Source organism: Zeus faber (assembly GCF_960531495.2).
Source record: "Zeus faber genome assembly, chromosome: 5".
Classification (NCBI taxonomy): Eukaryota; Metazoa; Chordata; class Actinopteri; order Zeiformes; family Zeidae; genus Zeus; species Zeus faber.
In genome coordinates, this window is record NC_137192.1 from 33,195,491 (window position 1) to 33,208,735 (window position 13,245).

Sequence of the window (13,245 nt, forward strand, 5' to 3'; positions counted from 1 at the left end):
AATCATTTCAAACAGCCTTAAAATAAAGCGTAATTCGTCATTTTTCCCGCCTGAGACGGTTGTATTTATGTGAGGTGTGATTATTACCCACCTGTCTGTGGCAAGACCTCCCGGCAGATGTGCTGGATCCCTGCCGAGTGAGATGCGTGATTACGTGAGTAATTAAACCGGGAGAGAGAGAGAGAGAGAGCGAGTGTATTCCCCCTCTCCCACCCAGTGCTACGCTCCGCAGACCTTCCGACCCCGCGATGCGAGTGTGTGTTTATACGTCTACGTGAAAAGTGTCCTCGTATGAAACTCTCACGACCGCTTGGCCACCCCCCCCCCCCCCCCCCCCCGGCGGAGATTGCCCCACCCCCCCCCCCTCCCACCCTCGCGGCCCCGGGGGCCTGGCTCCCATCACACGCAGGAAACGGCCCCCGGAGCCGAGCTGAACATTAAACACACAGGAAACGCACGCAGGAAACCAGGTCTCGGCCGTCCGTGCCCGTCTGGGCCGCTCCTCCGCTCCTCCATCCTCTCCTCCTCCATCCTCCACTCCTCCTGTCTGGACCCCAGGGGCTGACTGCCGGTGCATCTCTGCGCACTCAGCTGACAGCTTGTCTACACCCCACACCCCCACCCCCACCCCCACCCCCACCCCCGCCTCCTCCAGATAACGGCCCCGGAGCCAAATCTGGCGACTGGGAGAGAGGAGCTCAGCAGATGGGATCCAGTGCGGTTGGATCTCACTGCTGCGTCTCTTCTTTGTGGCTCAGCAAAACATATTAAACAGTGAAATGAATCTTATGTATATTGTCTTTGGCAGTTAAACCCTACTGCACATTGTGACCTTTAATCCTGGCCCATGAAATTTAAACAGGGGATTTGGGGTTTTGAAAAGCGTGTCGATGGCCGTCCACATTATTATTTACATATATAATGCATGAAACGACCCTCTTAACTGTTACACACAGTAGATCATCTGAGTCGTTTGAGATCATTACGAGCCATTCATGTGAACTACACGTCACAGTAATGACTGTTTAAACATCTGTGTTCTTGATCAATATGCACAACTCAAGGTGCAGTTGTGCATATTGATCAAGGAAAACTCTACAGCGAAGAGCAGTATTCCAGTTGCTTTTGGTCCAGCTGCTGACATTACAGTATATTGGTCCTCAAACGTTTAATACCTTGATTCAAATGCAACATAAACATGCGGGACGCCCAAAATCCTAAGACCAGACAAATAGCATGAAGCCAGCTCAACCCCCAGCTGTTATCAAGTCCCTAATGCACAGATCATCAAGACACGACCAGTTCATTTTCACATACTGTGTTTTGCAATCGAGGCAGCAGGGGCGTTGCATTTGTAAGAACATTTCAAGTCTCCTTGGTGAAACAGCATAGTGTAGGGTGTAGGGTGTAAGGTGTATGTTGTATGGTGTAGGGTGTAAGGTGTATGTTGTATGGTGTAGGGTGTAGGGTCTATGTTGTATGGTGTATGGTGTGTGGTGTATGTTGTATGGTGTATGGTGTATGGTGTAGGGTGTAACGTATATGGTGTAGGGTGTATGGTGTAGGGTGTAGGGTGTAAGGTGTAGGGTGTATGGTGGTTCAAAGTCACCACCATACAGTAAGAGGTCGTACTTTCAACGTCTGCAGCAGCATCAGCATCAGCTCTGGTCTGAGCTCAGCCTGGGAGTGGAAGACTCCTGTATATTATATTTACATTTAATGTCCTCGCCTACTTTTCTGTTTTTTCTCATTATCAATTCTGTTGATTTACTTTGTCCAGTTTAAACTGCTTCAATGTCCAGGTTTTCTTCATTTAAAAGAATTCAGGTTTATTTTCCATAGTCCTACTAAATTGTATATTTTCTTTCGTATCAATTTTTCTGTAATATCTATCTATCTATCTATCGATCTATCTATCTAAAGCTTTCTCTCCCTCGTACCCTCTCCTCCCCTGTGACCCTCCTCTTCCTTCTCCATTCACACACCCTCAGATAACTGTAATGGTAGAAATGGACGTGGCGCACAGAGGTGAAGGGGAAAAAGTTCAGTTCCCTCGTGGTAATAAAAAGCAATAATGGGAACCAGGGCGACTTAATGCTCCGCACACGGGGTCCGCTTCAAACGGCGTGCGGACAGATCCCACAAAGACGTGGAGAGAGGTCAGCAAGCAGGGTTATTCAGCTGAATCATATCAAGAATCTGGTGACACCCAACCATCAATCCATGTTCTTCTGTGACGGGAGAGAGAGAGATAGAGAGAGGGAGGGAGAGAGAGGGAGATAGCGAGAGAGAGAGAGAGAGAGAGGAAGAGAGAGAGGGAGAGATAGAGAGAGAGAGAGAGGAAGAGAGAGAGGGAGAGAGAGAGAGAGAGAGAGAGATAGAGAGAGAGCGATAGAGAGAGGGGGGACATTGTTTCCAGCGATGGAACGTGATAAATTGCTCGGGTCCGACGGTAGATACGAGATTTCCCTGATTCCTTTGAGCTTGAGATGGAAAAGATGGATGTGGGGTTTCATCTGGCAGCGCCGTTCGTGTTTCCCACTGACACTCCAAGATGGATCTAATTGAAACCTGACCGCGGTGTTTCGGCCCACATTGTTCCCCATCAGCCCCCCCCCCCGAGGCGGGAGTGACCCCTCTCTGTGACCCCCGGTGACCTCACGCGCTCAGCCAGTCCTCATCACGTATCAATCCAAAAAGGTTCACCGCCGGCAGGGGATGGGCGCCGCGCGAGCGAGCCGCCTCCTGCACGGGGGGCCTCACCCGGGGCCTCCCCCGGGGCTCTCGAATTGCGCCTGAAAAGACGACGGAACGTTTCCGTCGGCAGGAGGAGCGACTCTCACCGGAACCGCGGCCCTTCTCCCGCGACAAGCCGGCGCGCCGCTCCTTCTTCCGCTCCCCGGCCGTGGAGGAGCAGGTCGGTGCCAGGTTTGCTCTTCGTCTGCTGCTGTATTGTGTTACTCAGCGGAGCGTCCTCCACGGACTCACCTGACGTGTGCTCAGATGTCCAGATGGAGCAGCCGTGCATGTGAATGGACGTCTGGGTGCCAGGCACGCACACACACACACTGACGCACGCACGCGTACACACACACACGCATGCACGCACGCACACACAAACACACACATGCACACGCACAAACACACACACTCACACACACACACACACACACACACACATGCACACGCACACACGCACACACACACACACACACACACACACACACTGACACACGCACACAAGTGAGGTATAGGTGGTTTAAAGACTCGCCCAGAAAAACCTCTAAAAACTAGATTAGTCGGGATTATGTCGATTTACAAATGAATCATCAGGGTCAATCTGAATATGCGTTTAAATATTTTAAAAGGACTTTAAAAACAGCATTGAAGCCTATCCGATTATTAGGACACATTTAGTGTCCCCGTAATCCCAGCATCCTCTTAATGCACACTGTGAGAGAACATACACACACACACACACACACACTCAAAACCCACATATACAGTATAAACGTCTAAACACACATCACTGAGGTGAGTAAATGAGTATTTCTGAAAGGTTTTCCAAACTAAAGTTCTCAAAAAATCCTGAAAATAAATTGTCCATTTTCAATTAAAAAAACAATCAATGTCAAATGTCATTTCATGGACAACAACATGTTGTGTGGAGCTAACTGTGCATTTGGAAAGCCCTAAAATGTCAATGAGGACATTTAAGTGCTGCAGCACGCTGGAAACGTGTTGCTGCTCAATGCAAAAATATTCCACAGTGCAACTCAAAGAGTCACGACTCCATCCCTCTCTCTCTCTCTCTCTCTCTCTCGCTCTCTCTCTCTCTCTCTCCGCCCGCCCCCGCCTCCAATCTGTCTCTCTCTCTCTGTCCCTCTCCAGCTCCTGTGGAAGGTAATGTGTTTTATTGGCCCTGGCTGTTTTTCCACCGGGCTTAATGAACCACGGAGAGAGGCGATGGCCTGCGCAGCGTGAGAGGATCTCACTTTATACCCCTGCGACGTGACGCGTCTCAGAGCCACTCACCCCGAACACGTGGAGCGTTCCCACGTCGGCCCGCGTTTTACCATGCCAACGTCTCCAAGCCAACACGGGCCCGAGGCTCAAGAGAACACCACGTAGCGTTGGAACGTTCTGGCCACCGTATTTTACCTCACTTAAAGTAGATAACACTGGGTAAGAAAACATTTGTGTGTGTGTGTCTGGTATGTGTGTGTGTGTGTGTGTGTGTGCGCGCGCGTGTGTGTGTGTGTGTGTGTGTGTGTGTGTGTGTGTGTGCGTGTGTGCGTGCGTGTGTGTGCACATGAAAAGTCATTAAGTCTGTTGCGTCATTAAGTGTGTGTGTGCATGTCCAATTGAGCAGATCCTATGCCCAGACTGAATGGGTCACTTAGTGCTCACACCGTGTGGTGGCGTCCGTCAGCTGATCTGCTCTCATTAGTAGTAGTAGTAGTAGTAGTAGTAGCAGTAGTAGTACGAGCTGGAAACTCAGAATCGAAGGCAGGAAAACATCCCCTCAGCCTTGTGTCTCACCCTCTCTGCCTCAGAAGGGCTGCTGCGTTTACTCTCGCCCGGGCATTGCGAGGGGATCCCGGTTTTGGGAGCGACAAGCCCGAGCAGCGGCGTGTGCGTGGACGGCGACACGCGGCACGCTGGGGTTAAATGACGGGGCGGGCTCCTTTGTTGCCCCCGCGGGGGCTTGACCTCGGGGGGGTTAACGGCGCGGCAAAGTGCAACAAGCCATAAAGCTGAACGTGAGGCGAAAGAAACATTAATGGTTACGCGACCTTCTTTGTAACGCACGGCGGCGTCTGTCAAGCGACCTTGCCGGCGACCGCAGCGCTCCTCCCCGTTTACCCCCGTCCGTCTGGAGCCGTGCACGAGGTGTAGGGTCCTTAAATCCTGCTGTCATACAGGAGACGCTCAACGACGAGCGTGGCCCCGAAGCACGTTGCGGACGAATCTCCAGAGTCAAAGTGTTTTATGCATCAGATGCTCAGTATAACACTGGGCCATTCTGAACAGTGGAATTCCCGGGCATTTAAAGGCATTACATCTGGCAAATGATGTCATTGTGGTTCTACCATTCTGCAGCTATTTCTATATATTGCATCAGGTTTATTTCAGTAAATATGCACAGAGAATGCATAGAGTCTACTATAAATTCACAAAAAAAGCATTGATGTTTTTTTTTTTCTTTTTTAACTGAGCCCCCTTCGGTGTAAATCAGCAGCCGGTAAGCCTCGGGTCATTAATGCCTCTGCAGCTCTGTGATAGTGTTTACCCTGAAGCTTAGTGAAAGTCGTGGTATTTCTCTCTTGGCCCTTTTCCCCGATCGTGATTCCAAGCTAACAAGCGGCAGGTTCGAATGTGTGCTCCGTCCATTATTGAAGCTTGTGATTTAAGTTGCCGGCAAAGCCTCCCTGATTCCCCTCGCATCCTCTGGGCCGGGCGCCGGAGCCTCACGGGCCCCCTCCGCGCTGTGCGCTGCGCGAGACGGCTGCGGCGTGTCCCGGGAATATTGTGTTTCACCGCTGGTTTGCCGCTCAGAAATGTGCCGGCCTTTGGGACGAGCGGGACCCAGCGGCGCTTCGGAGCGGACACACCAGTGCGGTTTCTTGATTTCACATTCCTTTCCTCCTTTACGCTGCACCATAGGCTTTAACGACCTTCCTCCTCGTTTTCCATCTGCGTCATGGTTAATAATGCTATACATGTATGACCTTGGAGCTATTACGACCCCCTAAATGAGAATTCCTCAGAAGTCAAGTATGTGGTATTTAACAGCTTGCATTTCTCCGCAATTTCATTCCGTTAAAGCCCGAATGATAGGTTTCCATTTCCGTGGGTCTGCATGAGAACCTACTGCAAACCGACCGCGAGCCAAATTTTAATCAAAATGTAAAAGATAACTGTGTTTTCTTACGGCGGTGCGGCAGGTTCCAAAGCTTGCAAGGAGATGCCTACAGGAGCTGCATGGCTGTTCCTCATAGGCCAGCTTTGTTTTTAAGCCCGTTTCCTGAACTCCCAGGAAACAGTTGTATTGAAACCAGATTTCCTCTGACAGTCGGCTGTGATCGCAGCTGAAACCACTCCCGGCTGCCCGGGCCGGTGCTGGATGGGGGAGGAACAGGGAAGCAGCTTTGAAACCCATCTCCCTCATCTAATGGGGTGTGGGGTATTTCCTTCGTTATTTCGCCCCTCCCTCCCCTTTTCCTCTCCCGCTCTCTCAGAAACTCCTCCGTCCCTTCACCTTCCCTTTCTCCTACCTCGCACTCGTGTTACACCGCTGTGGCTTTTCAAATGTCAACAAGTGGGAGCCCCGGCCCGGGCGGAGGAGTCTCCCCGCCCGCGGCAGCACCACTGCGGGGGTCCGCGCAGAGCCCGGGGGTGTATGGAGTCGCCTGGTAGCGGAGTGGTCCCATTATAAATACAGAACAGGACGCACCGTCGCAGCGAGCTTTTAAACCCCTGAGACACAGAGGAAGTTAGGATCCGAGCCTCGGAGTGCAGGCAGCCAGTCGTCGGCTGGGTATATAAAACTGTCAGGATAAGCCTAACTGACCCTGGCCTCAACCCAAACACAGCCCCGCCGCACTGAACGCATGGAGGGGAACCGACACGCTCAGCACATGCGTGAGTATTCATCGACATGTGCACAAAAAAAAAAAAAAAAAAAAAAGGACACATAAAGACGCGTATCGTACAGCGGAGTAAACACAGAGTGATGCATGAGACCGGGGAGCCTGGCGGTCGTTTAAACAGTCCATTGTTGAAGTTTATAGAAATTGTGGAGGTTTGGGAACAGGAAAGCATGTCATTTCACATGTACAGTCGAAGCTGATGTGTCTAAGCCCTCAGTCTGTTCGCGAGGCACAGTATCAGTATTTGCCATTGGAGTTTATGGCATTTAGGTGTATGCAGGTCAGGTACAGAACATTAATGATTATATTTCCAAACACCCTCATGTGCTCCTCGTGCTCTTTTGTAGATCGCTAATACCAGAGAAGAGCCAAGGCCAGGACTGACCAGGTACCAGTAGCCACCACCATATCTCACCGAGGCTGTGGCCAGGATCACCATGGTGATAACCCCGGGGTCGAGGGAAGTGTGCCAGGGGCGGGACCCCCCACATTGAAGCCGGACCGCCCCCTCGGGGGCCACACACTGTTACTGCTCTGGGGACTATTGTTTACCCCGAGTCATCTGTCAGTGAAAAATGGACTCGGCGGCGTGCAAACAGGGAGCTCTGCGAAGTCTGTTGCCCGTTGATGCATCTGGAAAGAGGATTCCTGCTTTACTTCTGCCATTATTCTCTTCTGGTGAAATCATGCAAAGGGCTACATACATACAACAGCAAAGGCTTAAAACAGAAGCGTGTCCGTCTGCTGTGAGTCATGCAAAGGGGTTGAAAGGTGAGTCCGGGGGGATTCGGTCCAGCTGGATCGAGAATAAAAGGCTCAAACCAGGTGTTGTCAAATGCATTTAGTCCCCCGGGGTTCCTACACGCTCATATAAATGAAAAGATAACAGCAGATTCGCTGCTGATAAGCACTTGAGCGCACGGTTAGTTCAGACCTCAACCGCACTGGAGTCAGCAGTGGTCCGCATTTGCTGCTGAGTAGCTCGGAAAAACGTTACCGTGAGGGAGTCATGAAAGTGTCCAGTTATATTATCCAGATATATTGTCTCTGCCCGAATTTCCCTCTTCAACCCTGGTGTGTGAGAATGAAGGTGCTAAGGAAAATGTCTAATCAGCTTTCATAAGGAAGGGCTGAAAGGCGATCTGCAGTTGGCTGCACAATTTCCAAGTCGTTCATCCGGGGACATGACGCGTTCACTGCGTCTTGTTCTGGCGTTTCTTTGTCTCTAATCCCCGGGTCGGCGAAGGCCCTTCCTTCCATTCACGGCTCTCCTCTGTGCTGCTGTGCTGTGGGCCTGGCACATATCTTACCTTCCAGGTGTTCTCAATGGGGCGTGCGTCTCCTAGCAACCAGGCAGGTGAGCGGACGTGGGTGTGCAGTAATCTGCTAAAAGCACTAGAGATATGGGACCACTTAGCGTAATTACTCCAAAACCACCTTCCAGTCGGTCCCAATGTCTTCACCCCCTTCAACCCTGTAACTTTCAGGATCCAAAATCCTATAACTCTACCTTTATCTGCTGCCAGGCAAACCCAGAAAGCAGCTTCCTCTTTACCGTGCTGTGTCTTTTGACTACGGCGGAGGGTGAGGGAGTTCCTCACAAGGTAAACATGCATCCAGCCAGTTCTAAACTGGGGTTGGTGGGAGAAAGGTCCCGCTCTCGTCACGGTTTATTCATAGGACCTCCCCGCAGCACGATGGAACCCGTCGCTGCTGGGCCGTGGCTTTTTCGGGCGGCGGGCTGCAGCTCGCTGCCGGGGGAAAAATAACACAGGCTGTGGCGCCGTGTCATTTTTGACTCTTTGCTCTTGTCTATATTTGAACATAAGTATCTCCTCGCTGTGGTCAAGCACCATGCTTTGTTCTTGGCTCGGGGCGGGATGTTTCCCGTGGCTTGGCGCGGTGATTAAACGCTCGGGGAGGAGGAGAGAAGCCCAGCCGCTCTGTTCCCTCGCCGCAGTCGGGCTCGCCTCTCCGAACCCGCGTGCGGAAGGGCTGCTCTGCGGTCGGCGGCAGAGGAGGAACATCACCTCGGCCGCTCGTCTTGGAAGCAAAGCATCCCATGCACGCCGAGCATCCAGGCCGAGTGATGTAATGTCTGTCGGCAATGAAAAACGGAGTCGTCATTACGAGCTCCAGTCACCTGTAAGATATTGAAGAAAGGATCGACGATCTGTATCCAGCAGCCATTCGGAGACATAAGTCAAAAATTGAGAATTGTTTCAATTGCAAACGCTCTCAAAAAAACTCTTTGGACGAGAATTGGACGATTTATTTATTTTTTTTATTGCGCTCCAGCACCCATTTCATATCTCGGCATCCTTCCTTCTTATCGCTCTTCGTCTCCTCGGGGCTCGTCCTCAGCGAGGGAACCCGCCATGTGCGTGGTTGTGGTATTTGCTGGCCCGGGTGGAGCAGCTCCGCCCCCTCCCTCCAACCCCGTGCACCCACAGCCCCTTCACACCCGGGTGTCAGTGGGTTTGCTCCACGGCCCCGGCACAGACTGACAGGAGTGTCGGACCGGGCTGCCCACAAACCGGTAAATAAACCACAGTCAGCAAGTGTAGGATTCACAAGCAGCGAGAAAAAGTGAGCTTTAAGAATAATTATTGAAGCTTGCAAAAATAACCCTAACCCCACCTCTGCAGCATGAATATCGAAGGTTCATGGGAATTATGAAGAAACATTATACAGACCATTTGTCATTTCAGACAATCTACTTATTTAGTGATTCCTTGTGTGATAAACTGTCTTAAATAAACAAAGTTATCTCCGTTGAATAGCAGTATAACATACAGTACCAACGGACTACAAATAAAATATCCAGACGAGTACAACTTTGATGCATGTTGACGTGATGTTCATTTCCTAAATGGCATTCTTCATGTGGTGTGTGTGTGTGTGTGTGTGTGTGTGTGTGTGTGTGTGCGCGCGCGTGTGTGTGTGTGTGTGTGTCCGCATCAGAGGTAAGACAGGAACCAAACACACCGCAAGATTCTGCCTTTGTAGCTTTGCGGTCTGGTGCCAATTACCCTGATTGGAGGGGACCGCAGCCCCCGCCGTGTGAAGGTGATTACATCCCAGCGCTGAGCACACACCATTAGGTGCGGGGACCACATGGAAGAGCTGAAATCAGAGATGGATAGTGAGGGGAATTGGGAGCCATTTGCTGTCGTGCAGCGGTGATTCACTCAGCGAAATTAGAGCCTTGTGTTCAGTGAATGGCACGACTTTGGTGGAATGGGCCACATTTCCGGCCTGCCGCGGTGTTATTCTCACGAATAAGCAAGTCCACAGACGGTTTTGGAACAATAGCTATCGTCTTTGCTATAGTAGTTTGTCAGTTCCATATTGTGCAGAAATGTCCACATCATGCACGTATGGTATTATAATAATACAAGGATGCATTGCATTATAAACACAGTTATAAGTCACTGTTGTCACCTCTCCAAAAATGGTACACGAATAGAAAAGAAAGCTTTTCCTCCTCACATCCACCTCACGTGCTATTGTTTGGACAACTTGCTATAAACGTTTGACCGCAGAGAAGACTAGCAGGAGGCTCGTCGTTAACTGCGCTGTTTATTCTCACCCGGCAGCCTCCGGCGGCCCTGCGCACGTCTCCTTATATAGACCTAAATCATGGCTTTGCGGTGTGCAACACTCATCTCAGATGGCTGCTTTGCTCCTCCAGAGGTCAACAGCTCCAGGCCTTTCTGGCTCCGGTGGCTTCCTTTGTCTTCTGCAAAAGTCCCTCTATTGTTCTCCTCGTGCAGAAATGGAGGCCCGGCGTCCTTCGGCCTTCAGGAGACGCACTTGGGTCGTAAAACATGAGATGCCCGTCCAGAGTGATGCCTGGTCCGTCACCGCCGACCCTATTGATCTTCTCTTTGCCACCGTGACATCTGCTCATTGCGAATTGAGAGCTTTATGCGTGGGGCTGACAGCCAGGCGGTTATAAACGTTATCCTCGGCACTGTTTTAACAAGTCGGTGGCATTTTACGATCGTAAGCTTTTAAACATTTTTAAGTACGACGACAACAGCCAAACGTACAGTGGCTTGTTTCCCCCCCTCACACATAATAGAGATGTTGGGTTGTGCTCATTAGGGGACCATTAGAGTGCACATGCAGGCTGCATTGTGCGGCCAGTTGGTGTGGCATCCCACCGCCCGGAGCAGACGGCAGGGCAGCCATCACCTCGGGGGTCGCGGGTCAAGAGGAGCCTCACTTCCTGTGGCCTGCCGGGGCCGAGCCCCCGCTGACTGCTTTACTGGCTCTCTCATTGTCCAGATTTATCATCCTCTCCATTGATGTGGCTTCTCACTGAGACCTTTAAAAGACCAAAGAGGCATCGCCGCAAACCAGATGTTTCACCCGACAGCGTCCTCCATGTCTGTCACTGGGGCTGATAAATCCACCCGGCAACTGATGGCTTCAGGTACGGGTATGGTCAAGAAATGTCATGGAGGGGAGGGGGGGGGAGTCATCCTTGCACAGGGAAGAGTGTCTGGTTGTAGTGTATGTCCAGTCCATCTGTGTGCTTTTTAAATTAAATTATTCTACTCTATATTTATTCAAATTATTCTACAAATGATGTGTTTTGAAGGCTAAATACCTACTACTAACTAATAATAACTAAATCAATGTTGTTCCTCACATTATACCACGCGTCTCCTCATCATTTTTTAACCTTTGACATTGTATTTTAAACCCAAATTAGTGTCCTGAATTATATATCAAAACCACCATATATATATATAAGCTTGCTTAGAAGTTTGAAAACTATGATAACTATCACCCACAAATTACCAATTTCGTCATGAAGATATAGGATCCCAGATGGTCTCTGAGGTTTAACATGTCAATGGATTTATACATGCGCAACACATTGTGAAATAACATATCCCAGAAAAAGCCTCCTGGGCTTGTAGAATACAGCTTCTAAATGGGTATACTATAGTTTACCAAATGTCAACCTTAATGGTTAGAATCACATCGTTTTGGAGAAAGAAGTATCATCAACTCTGCATGGGAGCCTTACACAGACACCAAGTCAAATAGACATTTTTCATGCACAGTTTGCACAGCCCATTGTGGAGTTGTTTTGGTGGTTGAAAACCATCCTGCCAGTTGGCAGCGGCACTGCATGTGGTCAACTGGGAGATCCAGAGAGAGAGAGGGAGGGAGAGGGCTGATAAGGAATTGGAGCCAGAGGCCAAAGTGGCAGAGTCACTCACATTCATAAGAGCCTCCAACATACAACAGATATTAGACCCATTTGATTGATTTTGGAAATCGAACCCTCAGCACTATAGACTGGCAAGAGGACTGGGAGATTCAATTTACCAATTTAATTTTTGCAACTTTGCTGATTCTGTGGACTGCAATGCCCAAGTGGAAACGCACCGCGCCAAGGTAACAAGATGCACAACAATTAGCACCTCTGGATTCACAGGTACACACCAGAATGTCCCTGAATAAGCATTAGCAGATGTGCACTTTCAGCACATTTTAGAATTTGCACTGCGTACAGGATACGCTGAGCGGGGGTGGGGGGGTGGGGGGCTGCACAAAGAACACTTTCATGGATGGCGGAGTCTGCAGGTGCCTTTGAGGTGCGTGTTTTAGATGTGAGCTCAAACAGTTTCCATAACAAAACACAGAACGCGGCAGCGAATCGCTGCAAAAACACCACATTCCACACAAATGACTTGTTCGTCTTCTAAGTGTTATTCGAAAGGTTCCAAAAGCAAACCTACGGAATCACAGGCACCCCCATCCCGGGCGTGGGGCTTGACGTGTGGTGGAAACATCAAACAGCGCGTGTTTGTGTGTGTGTGTGTGTGTGTGTGTGTGTGTGTGTGTGTGTGTGTGTGTGTGTGTGTGCGCGCGTGCGTGCGTGTGTTTCTGCAGGAATGTGAATACTAATTGCTATCAAGCCTGGTGCAGTGCATAACTGAGCCCTGCACAGCCGCACATCCCTGAGAACCCGGCAGCAACACATCCTGGCATCGCTAAGTAAACACCGGCTCCATCTGAGGTTTATCGGACGAAGGAGCTTGATGTGCATGGGACATCAAGTGGGAGGGAATGAGCTCTCTGGGTCCTGCTGAGGCGACGCTCCGTCACCCCTCCGTCAGCGTTTGTGCCGCACCACGGTGTTTCTGGCCACTTGAGAGGGCCCCGCCTGGGGGGGGTTTCCTGGGGCCGAGGCAGATTTTCAGTCCGCCTTCCACGCCGGGGACCCGTGCGGCTTTCACTTTTGTCACTGGTTGGAGTGGGAGTTCTAAGGTGAGTTGAGCGGTGGGAGGCGACGAGGGGCCACAGGGGTCAATGTCCTAAGGCCGGGGCAATTAGGCAAACAGGGCTCAGTCTGTCGTACAGTGCCGGCCTGCGGCCATACGGACAATGGCGCGTCACGGGTCAGAGCGGGTGCAGCCGACATAAAGCCTGTTGGAACCTTAATCCCTGTTAAATATAAGTTATGCATGTTGTGACACCCCTTGTGTTATTCCCACGCTGCGTCACCTTTTCTACTTCCCTACATTATTCCAAAGAGCGGAGCCTGTTGAGCCAGTATGGAGCCTGA